This window comes from Bos javanicus, chromosome 20 (genome assembly GCF_032452875.1).
Source record: "Bos javanicus breed banteng chromosome 20, ARS-OSU_banteng_1.0, whole genome shotgun sequence".
Lineage (NCBI taxonomy): Eukaryota > Metazoa > Chordata > Mammalia > Artiodactyla > Bovidae > Bos > Bos javanicus.
Window position 1 is genome coordinate 50,822,091 of NC_083887.1, and position 16,153 is coordinate 50,838,243.

The 16,153-nt window shown below is 37.8% G+C and overlaps 1 protein-coding gene and 1 non-coding gene across 5 annotated transcripts in view; both read left to right on the forward strand.

Moving 5' to 3' along the window:
• CDH12 (cadherin 12) overlaps positions 1 to 16,153 on the forward strand; it is a 1,193,543-nt gene that overhangs the window by 678,848 nt on the left and 498,542 nt on the right. The window lies entirely within an intron of this gene.
• TRNAG-GCC (transfer RNA glycine (anticodon GCC)) lies at positions 4,381 to 4,453 on the forward strand. Its single transcript has one exon. It is a non-coding gene; the product is annotated as a tRNA-Gly (tRNA).

The window sequence follows — 16,153 nt, forward strand, 5'->3', positions numbered from 1 at the left end:
TATATAGTTTACCAGTAAGATCAAGATCAGTATCTAGAAGATATTGAGTATACAGTCTTGTTTTCCCATATTCTGTGCACATTGCAATTCAAGTCACAAAATATGGCACCATTATGTGACACTGTAACAGAAGATGCATATCTGACAATTTTAGTGTGATTTATGAACTGTTATTACTCCATTTTATTTATTCATAAATATAATAAAGATGATAAGTTAGCATTCCACCCGTTTCTTACAATGGGGTAGAGACAGTCTTCTCCCATGAATCATCTTGGCTATTAAAGAATTATGAACTCTCATTTTTGCTAAAATAGTTTGTAAACAAAGCAGAAACTAGTTTGGCATGCATCTATTTTGTTGTGAATGAAAGTAGTGAGAATATGAACGAGGCAATCTGTCCAATTCTAACGTAATATGAATGGGGAACACATGTATACTAATTAAATAATTTTCTATTAAAGAAAAAAGAAAAAAAAAAAAGAATGTTGGAAAAATAAAGATAGCATTATTATGCATTGTAGCAAACAGTAAGGTAGCCTAAATAAGTTTCCTTTACTAGCCACTCAGCAATTTGCTTTTTGTCCTTACAAAGTACAAAAAAAAAAAAAAGGAGTATTAATTCATCTCTTTTCAGGTTGGAGGCAAGGGGATATGTGTGTGGATTTTCTGCATTATCTTATTAACAAATTGAGATTCTTATCCAAAATAGAGAAATAATTTGAGCCATTTTTATGTGTTTTATAATTTCTAAATTATTGTCTCAAATTAATTCTTTAAATCAGTGTATCTTTATAGCATCAAAGTCACACCATCATTAGTTAATCAGTAGATATTAATTTTTCACTTATTTTTTATTAACCTTTAAAGTGTCACTTGGGAAATTAAATCTTAACAAAAATAAGTTCATTGTTTAAATAAAGTAAAATATGAACAAAAATAGTGTAAATTGTATATGTGTTTGGGACTCAGAAGAGGTCAGTCTTCCTGGAATTAAGACTTTGGCATTCTTTACTGTACTGACATATTAAATATAAAGAATATCTGGAGTACAGAATAAAGTGTGTAAATGAAGAAGGGAAAACCACTGAAGGGCACACATTTGGGCTTGAAATGTAAGGTAAATCAAACAAAGTTTTATAAAAGATAAAAAATAAATCATCTCAAAATATTGGGGAAAAAATATCTGACAGTTTAAAAATTAAGGGTGAGTTACTCTGAGAAACCTACATGCAGGTAAGGAAGCACCAGTTAGAACTGGACAGGGAACAACAGACTGGTTCCAAATAGGAAAAGGAATACGTCAAAGCTATATACTGTCACCCTGATTATTTATGTGCAGAGTACATCATGAGAAACGCTGGTCTTGAAGAAGGACAAGCTGGAATCAAGATTGCCAGGAGAAATATCAATAACCTCAGATATGCAGATGACACCACCCTTATGGCAGAAAGTGAAAAGGAACTAAAAAGCCTCTTGATGAACATGAAAGAGGAGAGTGAAAAAGTTGGTTTAAGCTCAACATTCAGAAAACGAAGATCATGGCATCTGGTCCCATCACTTCATGGCAAATAGATGGAGAAACAGTGGAAACAGTCTCAGACTTTATTTTTTTGGGCTCCAAAATCACTGTAGATGGTGATTGCAACCATGAAATTAAAAGACACCCCTTGGAAAGAAAGTTATGACCAACTTAGATAGCATATTCAAAAGCAGAGATATTACTTTGTCAACAAAGGTCCGTCTAGTCAAGGCTATGGTTTTTCCAGTGGTCATGTATGGATGTGAGAGTTGGACTGTGAAGAAGGCTGAGCGCCGAAGAATTGATGCTTTTGAACTGTGGTGTTGGAGAAGACTCTTGAGAGTCCCTTGGACTGCAAGGAAATCCAACCAGTCCATCCTAAAGGAGATCAGTCCTGGGTGTTCATTGGAAGGACTGATACTAAAGCTGAAACTCCAACATTTTGGCCACCTCATACGAAGAGTTGACTCATTGGAAAAAACCTTGATGCTGGGAGGGATTGGGGGCTGGAGGAGAAGGGAAAGACAGAGGATGAGATGACTTGATGGCATCACCGATTCGATGCACATGAGTTTGGGTGAACTCCAGGAGTTGGTGATGGACAGGGAGGCCTGGCATGCTGCAAATCATGGGGTTGCAAAGAGTCGGACAAGACTGAGAGACTGAACTGAACTTTGTGGAAATAACAAACATCATCACAAAATGTAATATTTTACCAAATAATTAAGTAATTGGCATTCTGAGACATTCATATTACTTCCATGAATTTAACTTACTTCTGTGCCCTTTTACATCATGTGAATGAAACCAAAATCTTAGTTTAGATATAATGCCTAGTAATTTTTTACATTTTTTTCCAAAAGCAGAGAAAATATGTTGGTTTAAATTGCAAGTGTATTTGGTCCTAGATGGGATGGTGCTTTAGTCACTCAGTCGTGTCTGACTCTTAGGAACCCATGGACTGTAGACCTTCAGGCTCTTCTGTCCATGGGATTTCCCAGGAAGGAATACTGGAGTAGGTGTCATTTCCTTCTCTAGGGAAACTTCCCGATGCAGGGAGTGTACCCGGCTCTACTGTACTGCAGGAGGATTCACAACCGACTGAGCCACCAAGGAAGCCCTAGAAGGAATAACAATGTGATTAAATAGAAAAGTGGATATAAGCATGCATTTTCCCTTCAAAAATCAGAATGGAACACATCATAATAAATATGATTCTAGGGGAAGTTGGGATCGCATTACTAAAAATAAAAAAATTCCTTACAATGACTAAAAGAAGAGAAAGAATTTGCAGACTTGCTAGGAGGGGGTGATAATTGCTTCAGTGAGTTTGATAATGTAAAATCCTTCAAAAATACTAGTGGTTTTGATTGGAGATCTACTCAATTCAAGAATTAAAGTGCCTGTAATTGTGAATAGACAACTTAAATATCCCCTACCAAGGAGATATAAAAGCAATTGTATTCATATAACTATTAAAATAGTATTATATATTGAGAAATGAAAGGTGTTTCTTTGATTAATTTTATCTTCAATTATTTTATATTTGTTACAGAAACTATAATTCTAAGTAGAAGACATAATTAGAGGAAAGAATAGGATTTTTTTAGGAGAGTATAAATTTAGCAAGGGGAGGTGACCAGCCTTCGTTTCTCACATTTGATTAAGGGATTTATGCTTTTGCAAGATATATTCAGGCTAATTAAAATCATGCTTGTGTTTTCATTAATGGGAGCAGAACAGAAATTTCTCAAGCTCATGAATATATATATATATACTATGTGATATCAAGTTAGGTTCCAGTTTTGATCATCAGAGGTAAGAAAAGTAAATGATTCAGTTTTCCTTTTATGAAAAATGGATTTTTTTTTACTTATTTACTTTTAACAGGAAGGAAAAATGTTTAAATATACAGAGACTTGCAGATATACAGAGATCTCAGTTTCCCTTTGGAAACATACTTTACTGAATAATAAATGTTAAAATAGTAACATTAAAATTCTGCAAAGCCCGCCTTTTTTTATTTAGCAAGAAAAAATAATTCCTGTACCCTCACCAAGGTCTAAAATGTGAACATATTAAATGGTGTTTTGAAGTTAGGTTTGGACAGCGCCCTTTTCAGATCCTTTTATATGTGTACCAATTTTTTTCATAAAATATTGCTACTTGTTATTAAAACAATATTAATATTAGTGACTCAAATACTTTGGCCATCTGATGCGAAAAACTGACTCATTTGAAAAGAAACTGATGCTGGGAAAGATTGAAGGTGGGTGGAGAAGGGGACGACAGAGGATGAGATGGTTGGATAGCATCACCGACTTGATGGACATGAGTTTGAGTAAACTCCAGGAGTTGGTGATGGACAGGGAAGCCTGGTGTGCTGCAGTCCATGGGGTCACAAAGAGTCAGACATTACTGAGCAATTGAATTGAACTGAGTAATAATAACAGCAAGAGTAAATAGCTACCATTCATTAAGAATTATTACTGAAACTTTTCTGAATGTTTTACTGAAATTAACTAAGATCCTAAATAATGTAGCCACTATCTTCATTTTACAAACTTAAAGATTAAGGTTTTAAAAATTTAATCACTTTCCCAACTTTGCAGTTATTAAGTAGCAAAGCTGAGAACAGAAAAAATATCCAGCACTGTCCAAGTCTTATATTATCTGCAAAAAGACAGTGAAAGACATGGAAATATTAGGAATTCAAATTCTATCCTAAGACAACCCAGAAGGGTTCACATTTCTTATGGAAAAAAACAAGGGTGGTATATCACTGCAAAGGAATTGCCGTGTTGCAAAATGAGAATGAGATTCTCATCTCACAGTCAGAGTAATGAGGCTATGGGGCTTCCCTGGTGGCTCAGTGGTAAAGCATCTGCCTGCCAATGCAGGAGACACAGGTTTGATCCCTGGTCCAGGAAGATCCCCTGGAGAAGGAAATGGCAACCCACTCCAGCATTCTTCCCTGGAGAACCCTGTGGAGCCTTGCTTGTTACAGTCCATGGAGTCGCAAAGCATCAGACATGACTTAGTGACATGACCACATAGATGATAAAGTTGCTGCTGCTGCTGCTAAGTCACTTCAGTCGTGTCCGACTCTGTGCGACCCCATAGACTGCAGCCCACCAGGCTCTGCCGTCCCTGAGATTCTCCAGGCAAGAACACTGGAGTGGGTCGCCATTGCCTTTTCCATTGTGTGAAAGTGAAAAGTGAAAGTGAAGTCACTCAGTCGCGTCCGACTCATAGTGACCCCATGGACTGCAGCCTACCAGGCTCCTTCATCCACGGGATTTTCTAGGCGAAAGTACTGGAGTGGCTTGCCATTGCCTTCTCTGGATGATAAAGTTAGGAAGTGAATACAGGCCACCAGGGAACTAAAGAAAGATAACTTTTCCACATGTTTTATTTTAATATTGTTGAAGTTTCTTAGTGTTTTGAGCAATAAAGAAAAATGTGTTACAAATATTTGTATAAAATATCCATTGTAGGGAGATGTCCTGTGTTTTCTCACATGAAAAAATATTCTCAGATGACCTAAGGTTAAAATTTTAAGTGCAGCTGCTGTTCAAAATTCTCACTAGGAGTCATTTACAAGTTAACCAACCTCAAGAAATACAAAATCAAACAAAAGTTGTCTTGGTCAAATTGTTTCTAAAATGTCCAAAATTAACTCACAATTAACATCTTCCTAAATTTTAAAAGGAAATTTATGTGAGATATTATTCACCTGCACAAATGGATTCATTTATTCTTTCAGTTCAGTTCAGTCACATAGTCCTGTTCCACTCTGCGACCCCATGACTTGAATCACACCAGGCCTCCCTGTCCATCACCAACTCCCGAAGTTCACCCAAACTCATGTTCATCGAGTCAGTGATGCCATCCAGCCATCTCATCCTCTGTCGTCCCCTTCTCCTCCTGCTCCCAGTCCCTCCAGGCACCAGAGTCTTTTCCAATGAGTCAACTCTTCACTTGATGTGTCCAAAGTATTGGAGTTTCAGCTTTAGCATTAGTCCTTCCAATGAACACCCAGGACTGACCTCCTTTAGAATAGACTGGTTGGATCTCCTTGCAGTCCAAGGGACTCTCAAGAGTCTTCTCCAACACCACAGTTCAAAAGCATCAATTCTTCTGTGCTCAGCCTTCTTCACAGTCCAACTCTTACATCCATACATGACCACAGGTAAAACCATAGCCTTGACTAGACGAAACTTTGTTGGCAAAGTAATGTCTCTTGCTTTTGAATATGCTATCTAGGTTGGTCATAACTTTCCCTCCAAGGAGTAAGTACCTTTTAATTTCATGGTTGCAGTCACCATCTGCAGTGATTTTGGAGTCCAAAAAAATAAAGTCTGAGACTGTTTCCACTGTTTGTCCATCTATTTCCCATGAAGTGATGGGACCAGATGCCATGATCTTAGTTTTCTGAATGTTGAGCTTTAAGCCAACTTTTACCCTCTCCTCTTTCACTTTCATCAAGAGGCTTTTTAGTTCCTCTTGACTTTCTGCCATAAGGGTGGTGTCATCTGCATATCTGAGGTTATCGATATTTCTCCTGGCAATCTTGATTCCAGCTTGTGCTTCTTCCAGCCCAGCATTTCTCATGATGTACTCTGCATATAAGTTAAATAAGCAGGGTGACAATATACAGCCTTGACGTACTCCTTTTCCTATTTGGAACCAGTCTGTTGTTCCCTGTCCAGTTCTAACTGTTGCTTCCTGACCTGCATATAGGTTTCTCAAGAGGCAGGTCAGCAGGTCTGGTATTCCCATTTCTATCAGAATTTTACACAGTTTATTGTGATCCACACAGTCAAAGGCTTTGGCATAGTCAATAAAGCAGAAATAGATGTGTTTCTGGAACTCTCTTCCTTTATTGATGATCCAGTGAATGTTGGCAATTTGATCTCTGGTTCCTCTGCCTTTTCTAAAACCAGCTTGAACATCTGGAAGTTCACAGTTCACGTGATGCTGAAGCCTGGCTTGGAGAATTTTGAGCATTACTTTACTAGCGTGTGAGATGAGTGCAACTGTGTGGTAGTTTGAGCATTCCGCGCATTGCCTTTCTTTGGGATTGGAATGAACACTGACCTTTTCCAGTGGCCACTGTGGCCACTGCTGAGTTTTCCAAATTTGCTGACATATTGAGTGCAGCACTTTCACAGCATCATCTTCCAGGATTTGAAATAGCTCAACTGGAATTCCATCACCTCCACTAGCTTTGTTCCTAGTGATGCTTTCTAAGGTCCACTTGACTTCACATTCCAGGATATCTGGCTCTAGGTGAGTGATCACACCACCTGGATTATCTTGGTCATGAAGGTCTTTTTCGAACAGTTCTCCTGTGTATTCTTGCCATCTCTTCTTAATAGCTTCTGCTTGTGTTAGGTCCATACAATTCCTGTCCTTTATCAAGCCCATCTTTGCATGAAATTTTCCCTCGGTATCTCTAATTTTCTTGAAGAGATCTCTAGTCTTTCCTATTCTGTTGTTTTCCTCTATTTCTTTGCATTGATCACTGAGGAACGCTTTCTTTTCTTGCTATTCTTTGGAACTCTGCATTCAGATGCTTATGTCTTTCCTTTTCTCCTTTGCTTTTCGCTTCTCTTCTTTTCACAGCTATTTGTAAGGCCTCCCCAGACAGCCATTTTGCTTTTTTGCATTTCTTTTCCATGGGGATGGTCTTGATCCCTGTCTCCTGTACAATGTCACGAACCTCCATCCATAGTTCATCAGGCACTCTGTCTATCACATCTAGTCCCTTAAATCTATTTGTCACTTCCACTGTATAATCATAAGAAATTTGATTTAGGTCATACCTAAATGGTCTGGTGGTTTCCTCCACTTTCTTCAATATAAGTCTGAATTTGGTAGTAAGGAGTTCATGATCTGAGCTGCAGTCAGCTCCTGGTCTTGTTTTTGCTGACTGCATAGAGCTTCTCTATCTTTGGCTGCAAAGAGTATAATCAGTCTGATTCCGGTGTTGACCATCTGGTGATGTCCATGTGTAGAGTCTTCTCTTGTGTTGTTGGAAGAGGGTACTTGCTATGACCAGTGCGTTCTCTTGGCAAAACTCTATTAGTCTTTGCCCTCCTTCGTTCTGTATTCCAAGGCCAAACTTGCCTGTTACCCCAGGTGTGTCTTGACTTCCTACTTTTGCATTCCAGTCCCCTATAATGAAAAGGATATCTTTCAGGGGTGTTAGTTCTAAAAGGTCTTGGAGGTCTTCATAGAACCATTCAACTTCAGCTACTTTAGCGTTACTGGTCGGGGTATAGACTTGGATTACTGTGATATTGAATGGTTTGCCGTGGAAACGAACAGAGATCATTCTGTCGTTTTTGAGATTGCATCCAAGTACTGCATTTCAGACTCTTTTGTTGACCATGATGGCTACTCCATTTCTTCTAAGGAATTCCTGCCCATAGTAGTAGATATAATGGTCATCTGAGTTAAATTCACCCATTCCAGTCCATTTTAGTTCACGGATTCCTAGAATGTTGACATTCACTCTTGCCATTTCCTGTTTGACTACTTCCAATTTGCCTTGATTCATGGACCTAACATTCCAGGTTCCTATGCAATATTGCTCTTTACAGCATTGGATCTTGCTTCTATCACCAGTCACATCCACAACTGGGTATTGTTTTTACTTTGGCGCTATCCCTTCATTCTTTCTGGAGTTATTTCTCCACTGATCTCCAGTAGCATATTGGTCACCTCCCAATCTGGGCTGAGTATTCAGAGGACCCCCTCCTCCCTACGGCCTCCAAGTTGTATATATTTTCTCGTTCCACAGAGTAGAACACTAACTGGCATTAATACAATTAGAGAAGGCCCAGACTTCTGGACAACTCCATCTAGATCCATCTCATTCCTTTATAATTCATGAAGGAAACTGAGAGGCCTTTCTATATTACCTCAATTTCCCTAGTTCTGATTTAGTTATGTTAAATTATACAATGTGTCATATAACAGAAATAATGTGGGATATGAATGCACATGGCCTGAGACATCATCTTAAAAGCTGGAAATACTCATCTTACTCTTTATTCTACATATCTTATATTGAGTTAACACTTATCAAAATGTGGGGGAAAGATGAGTCTAAATAAAATCATTAAAGATCAGATTCTAAGGGCTCCTTTGGCATTCCTGATAGCTCAGTTGATGAAGAATGTGTCTGCAGTGCAGGAGACCCTGGTTGGATTCCTGGATCAGGAAAATTCTCTGGAGCAGGGATAGGCCAGTGTTCTGGCCCGGAGAATTTCATGGACTGGATAGTCCATAGGATTGCAAAAAGTCGGACACGACTGAGCAACTTTCACTTTCACTGGCAATCCCTTCATTCAGTAACTGGCTACAATGTATTAAACATACATTTTGTGCTGGGCAATGTACTGAGCATTTGTGATTCAACAAGAATTAACATGAGTTCTCAGTATTGTGCTATCCTTTGTCACTCAGTCATGTCCAACTCTTTGCCACTCCATGGACGGTACCATGCCAGGCTCCTCTGTCCATGGGATTCTCCAGGCAAGAATTCTGGAGTGGGTTGCCATGCCCTTCTCTAGGGGATCTTCCCAACCCAGGGATCGAACCCAGGTTTCCCGCATTGCAGGTGGATTATTTACCATCTAAGTCACCAGGGAAGCCTATGAATACTACAGTGGGTAGCTTATCCCTTCTTCAGGAGATCTTCCCAACCCAGGAATGGAATCAGGGTCTCCTGCATTTCAGGCGGATTCTTTACCAGCTGACCTACCGGGGAAGTCCATTCTCAGTACTAGAGAGACTCAAATATTTAGCTATGGACAGTGTTAGTTTCCTTATGCTATGCAACAAATTACTGTACACTTTGTGGCATAAATGAACAGTCATTTATTATCTCATACGTCATATTCCAGAATTCTAGGTAGTCTCAGCTGAACTCTGACTAGGGTATCACATGGCAGAAGTCAAGGTGGTTCCTTAACAGAGGGATGGGTTCCAGGTTCATTCAGGTTGATAGCAGAATAAATTCTCATTGTAAGACTGAGGTCCCATTTTCTCACTGCCTGTCGTCTGAGAGTCTTTCTCAGATATTGAAAAATCAAAGTGTTACTTGCTCAGTTTTCTCTGACTTTTTGCGACCCCATGGAGCCCAGCCCACCAGGCTCCCCTGTCCATGGGATTCTCCAGGCAAGAATTCTGGAGTGAGTAGCCATTAACTTCTCGGGGAGATCTTCCGGACCCAGGAATGTGACCTGGGTCTCCTGCATTGTCAGCATATTCTTTATCTCCTGAGCTACCAGCAAAGCCCAGATAGATCTTTTAGCTCTTTCCCACAAGGCCTCCTTCAGCTTTAGGCCAGGAACAACTCTGAATTTTCAAATCTTTGACTTCCTTTCCTGCTCCCTGTTGAAGAAAATGCTCTGCTTTTAAATGTTGCTTTAGCTTAGCTTAGGCTCACTGGGTAATCTTTTATTTACCATGAGTTGTAGTCTCAATTACAAAACACTGTAACTTCAAAAAACTATCTTGCTGTTACAAAGACTGAGGGTCATGGGCATGATCTTAGAATTCTAAATACCACCAACACAGATAGGAGTAGAGTCCAGAGAATAGCCTTTGTAGAGATAGGTTACACTCGAATTTGATGCCACACTACTCAGCAATGCAAACATCTGAATGTAAAAAAAATTAAAAGTAAAGAAAAAAGATTGTGGAAAAGTAGCTAAAAATTCACCAAGACTGTCTTTTCCACACTTCAGCTTTTTAGTAGGCGATATCTGAATTTGTTATTCCATATTCTGTTTCATGTTATACTCTTGATCCCTAGGTGTTTAGTTTTTGTTGCTGTTACTGTCTGTATTGTTGTTGTTATTGTGAGCCAACCATATGTATTTGATGTTAACATTATAAAAGATTCACTTTCCCTTGGAGGATTTTGCAGAAGGTTCTTAAATCTTTAATCAAGTGAGTGCCTCTGTGTATCAATCAATGTTACACAAGAGAAAAATAACCTCTCTCTCTCTCTCTCTCTCTCTATATATATATATATATATATACACACACACACACACACAAAGAATTTTATATTGCCAATAATTGGCTTATTAAAATGTTGGATTTGATTAGGCAAGTCCAATATTTGCAAGGTAGGCTATCAGAAGGCAGGCTGGAACTTTGGGACAGGCTAACACTGCTATCCAAAAGTTACATATATTTTTTCTTTTGTTTTCTTCTCTCTCTCTCTTTTTTTTTTTTTTTTTAGGGAAGCCTCAGCTATGCTCTTAAAGTTTATCAAATGTTTGAACTAAGCCCACCCAAATTATCACATCTATAAATGCCTTCATAGCAGCACCTCAATTGCTGTTTGATTACCGTAGCCAGTCAAGTTGACATATAAAAAACACCCTCACTAGTTGTTGTTTTTGTGTCAAAAGAAATAAAGACATTTACTTTATTCTCAAAGTGTCATTACACCACAATCTATTGAAACTGATCCTTCCCTTCTTCACTGATTTCCCTGAATGCATACTAGTGAAAGTCACTCATTCATGTCCGACTGTGACCCCAAGGACTATACAGTCCATGGAATTCTCCAGGCCAGAATATTGGAGTGGGTAACTATTCTTTCTCCAGGGGATCTTCCCAACCTAGGAATTGAACCGGAGTCTCCTGCATTGCAGGCAGATTCTTTTACCAGCTGAGCTACCAGGGAAGCCCCAAATGCATATGAGACTGGCAAATATATCCATCCAGAAGTGTTGTGAGCAAGGATGTGGTCACCTTGTACATGAGTCAACCATCATGATAATTTAGAAATGATCATCCACTTTCCTATTTTATATTGATGAGCAAAATAGGTGGACACAAATAGCACAAATAACACTATCTCTACATATTTTATAATTTCAATTTAACATTGCAATAAAATAATAATAAAAATAAATGCAATAAGTTCAAAATCAACTAACACTTCAAGTTCTAGAGCTGTTCATTCACGTCCATAGTGAGGGGGTAGAAAAAGGGTTTCAGGTCAAACCCAAAGTGCCTCTTTCTCGCATATTGTTTCTGCACAAAGCTGTGCTTGCCCATATTCAGACAGAAGACCTTGAAGAGGCTGCAGTGTAGAAAGGCAACTCATCAATTTGGCAAACTTTTGTGGTTAGCTTGTTCTCTGAGTGAATCTCTTGTTTTTCATATTGACTTAGATTTCAAGCCTTCCCAAAGATTACTTCAATTCATGTATCATACTACTGAATGACAAATTGACACTTCTTCTCCCTTCGGTAATTTCTAAGTGTACACATAAGAGGAGAAAGTAAAGGTCACCCATTTATCTACAAAAAATGTTCAGTCAATAAACTTTTCTCTAAAAAACTGTGGTATTGTCTTGAATGTTCCAAGATAAAAAATATTAAAAGCTTGTTGCAAAACTATAATCCTCTTTTAGGTATTTTTAAATGTCATTTCCGTTGTGTTACCAATAATTACTGTCACTGTCTTCATCATTTATTGATGGAAGATACAAAGGTCTGGAAAAGTGGGAAGACAAAATGAGTAGTTTTAATTGTTATATTAAAGAACATATTGACATTTTTCTGTTTTTTATTGAAAAATAATTTTCATTTATTTTTATCTGAGTAAAACATCTTTTTCCAAAGCCTAACGTGATGAGGTCAAATTCTTTCTGAGGAAAAAATATATTAAACCGCTCTGCTTTTGTATGTTTATGAGTTTATACTTCCTGCCTATATTATTCTAATAAAGCATCATAATTAAAGTTAACACAAAGTCATTATTGTCTGGAAATATCACATACAGAAATCATGTTGTCATTGTGGAAATTTCAGATAGCTGAATGCCTATGGTCTATTTTAGGAAATTCTAAGGTGCACTATCCACAGATTTTACCTACAGAGAAAAAGAATTAGACATAAATTGATTTTAATGCAAGTCATGATAATTTTATTTTGGAAGAAGTTAGATTTGACAGTTTCTTAAAACTGTAATAAATGTATATTAATGTATATATAATATAGAAATATAAATTATAAACATTATTTTATAAGTTTATGGATATTACTATATTATTTCATAATGTCTTCTCTATAAATCAGGATTTCTGTTGTTTCTCCTACATATGACACAAATTAAGTGAGTCAAAGAGATGAAGAATGATGTAACACTATTCAATTCATCACTGTTAGATTAAGTTGCTATTGAAAATAACCATTCAAACAAGTGTTGGTATAATCTGGGTTGCTAACTATGGCCAGAGGGTCATATTCGATCTACTGTCTGTTTTTGTATAGACCACAAAGAAAGAAAGCTGTTATATTTTTTAACAGCTACATCTAAAATTATTGTATAAGTACCTTTATAATATCCTCAATTTTGCCTCTTTCCTGAAATCTTTAAACCATTTACTATCTAGTCATTTAAATAAAAGTCTGCCAGCCTTTATGTCAAATGAACAGAAACACTGAGGAAAGAGAAAAGCTGAATTCTACTTTATTGTTTGAAAATTATACCTTTGTGAACTCAGAAAAGATATTGTTATGTTAGACCCAATTCTTTCATCTTTAAAATGGACATAGTAATATGATTTGATCACTTCATACATATAATAATTCCCAAAGAAATAATTTGTATGCAATCTCTTTGAAAAGTATATAACACAGTAATATGAATATGTTATGAAATTAAAATACACATAAGGTTTGACTTTAAGAGCAGGCTTTGGAGTGATTGCTGAATTTCAATTCCAGATAAGCCACTTTCTAGCATTGTTGATTTAGCGAAACTTGCCCTAAATTAAACTCAGCTATTTAGCCTAACAAACTTTCTGTAACCTGTTACTATTATTTGCTTTTATTTTTGCAAGTTGAAGCTGTGTGAAGAAGTAACTGCTGGCAGATCGCTGTTTCCCTGATTAGTTTTTATCCACCTCTTTCCTAGAAATCTGCCTGCATTGCCCACTGGCAGTGACAAATTTTCTGATAATGAATGGTTTCTTCTGGAAATTCTTTCTTATGGGGTTGACTTTGTGATTCAAATGCTTGGGAAACACTCGACCCTGATCTTATCCTGCAGTTTGGTCACTGTGTCTTCTATTGCAAGGATATTGCATCTTGGCCCAGAGATGTATCCGTTTTCCAAAGCTCCCTCCTACATTGACTTGGAGATTTGTCTTTCTTCTGACTCACTCTCTTCTACAATAATTCTAGAATACTGAGAAGCTATTGCATATAGTGCTTGGGTGGGTTGAGTCCCAACATGGAACTATGAATAAATTAGAGCAGATTTTCTATTATTTTTAAGAATCCTACTTTCCCAGTATAAATGTTATACATCTTGCTTGCTTGCATGACAACAATAATCTAGGGGCCTAATGTTAAACCTAAGAATTAAATCTTTCTAGTGGATTTTTTCCACACTTATGCTGGGTCACATAACTCAGTAGTATAACAGCAGTCCTAAGCCTGCTTAATCTGAGGACCATACCAGTAAAAATCCTTCATAAAAATGACCCTACTGCACTAAATCAAGTACAAACATTTGTCTTAGAATTCCAAAATCCTGTTTTTTCTTGGTGCCTTCTATATACTCAGAATATTATGTCAACTTTCATCCTAGGGCAACTCGATTAATATCCACAACTTGAGACAGCGCAGGGCCCTGAGTCACTTATGTTAAAAACCAAATTTAACATCTGCTAAGTATGTGCCAACAAAGGTCTGTCTAGTCAAGGCTATGGTTTTTCCTGTGGTCATGTATGGATGTGAGATTTGGACTGTGAAGAAGGCTGAGCACCAAAGAATTGATGCTTTTGAACTGTGGTGTTGGAGAAGACTCTTGAGAGTCCCTCGGACTGCAAGGAGATCCAACCAGTCCATTCTGAAGGAGATCAGCCCTGGGATTTCTTTGGAAGGACTGATCCTAAAGCTGAAACTCCAGTACTTTGGCCACCTCATGCGAAGAGTTGACTCATTGGAAAAGACTGATGCTGGGAGGGATTGAGGGCAGGAGGAGAAGGGGATGACAGAGGATGAGATGGGTGGATGGCATCACTGACTCGATGAACGTGAGTCTGGGTGAGCTCCGGGAGTTGGTGATGGACAGGGAGGCCTGGCGTGCTGTGATTCATGGGGTCGCAAAGAGTCAGACACGGCTGAGCGACTGAACTGAAGTATGTGAAATATTTACCCCTAAAACATCACAGTGTTAACACATCTATGATCTTGGACCAGCCTGTCTATTTCCCTAACTTTACTGAATTTAGTAGATGATCCTAAGAAGATTGCTTCAATGCAGATCATTAGCTAAGATGTCCATTCAAGGATATAAGTAAGTAAGTAAAGTCGCTCAGTCGTGTCGAACTCTTTGCGACCCCATGGACTGTAGCCTACCAGGCTCCTCTGTCCATTGGACTTTCCAGGCAATAGTACTGGAGTGGATTGCCATTTCCTTCTCCAGAGGATCTTCCCAACCTAGAGATCGAACCCAGGTCTCCTGCATTGTAGACAGACGCTTTACCGTCTGAGCCACAAGGGAAGTCTTATTCAAGGATATGTTAGAACTCAATTCCACAAAGCCTGATTTTTTCCATTAAGCTGATCACTTTGAAAGCAAAGTTCACTACAACAGGGATAATAGTTTTCCTTTTAAAAATGTTAGAGAGAAAACAAAGTTTGCATCATAATGATCCTGGAATAATTAGAATTATTTCAAGCTATTAATAAAAATGTTACTCTGGTTGTTTTTATTAAAATGTTTTAGGTGTTTAAGTTGCTGCTAAATCATATTGCTTAGAGTGATTTTATGTGATTTTTTCTTAATTAAAGATAGTAAAAGCAGAGTGTAGCAACTTAGTTTTTCCACAGTCCATCATTTTGCAACAAACTGTGAGTACGTGTGTCCTCTGCCATTAGTATAATAAACTGTATTCTTTAGCTATAAATGAAGATGTAAATTGTGAACCATTAATTTTCTCAAATATTTTTTATTAATAATCTATCATTCTCATTTTTTAATATCCATTGGACTGAGTTTAAAATTAATTATAAAAAATAAAATGACAATTTTCAGGAATGAAAAATTTTGTTTTTCAGTCGCTCAATCGTTGTCTGATTCTTTGCGACCACATGGACTGCAGAACACCAGATTTCCCTATCCTTTACTGTCTCCCAAAGTTTTTTCAATCTCATGTCCAGTCAGTGATGCCATCCAACCATCTCATCCTCTATTATCCCCTTCTCCTCCTGTCCACAGTCTCCTACAGATCAGAGTCTTTTCGAGTGAATCAGCTCTTCCTGCAGGTGGCCAAAGTATTGGAGCTTCAGCTTCAGCATCAGTCCTGCCAGTGAGTATTCAGGGTTAATTTCCTTTAGGATTGACTGGTTTATCTCCTTGATGTCCAAGGGACTATAAAGAATCTTCTCCAACATTACAGTTCAAAAGCATCAATTATTTGGCACTCAGCCTTCTTTAAAGTCCAATTCTCACATTTGTACATGACTAATGGGAAAACCACAACTTTGACTAGACAGAACTTTGTCAGCAAAGTAATGTCTCTGCTTTTTAATGTGCTGTCTAGGTTTGTCATAGCTTTTCCTCCAAGGAACAAGAGTC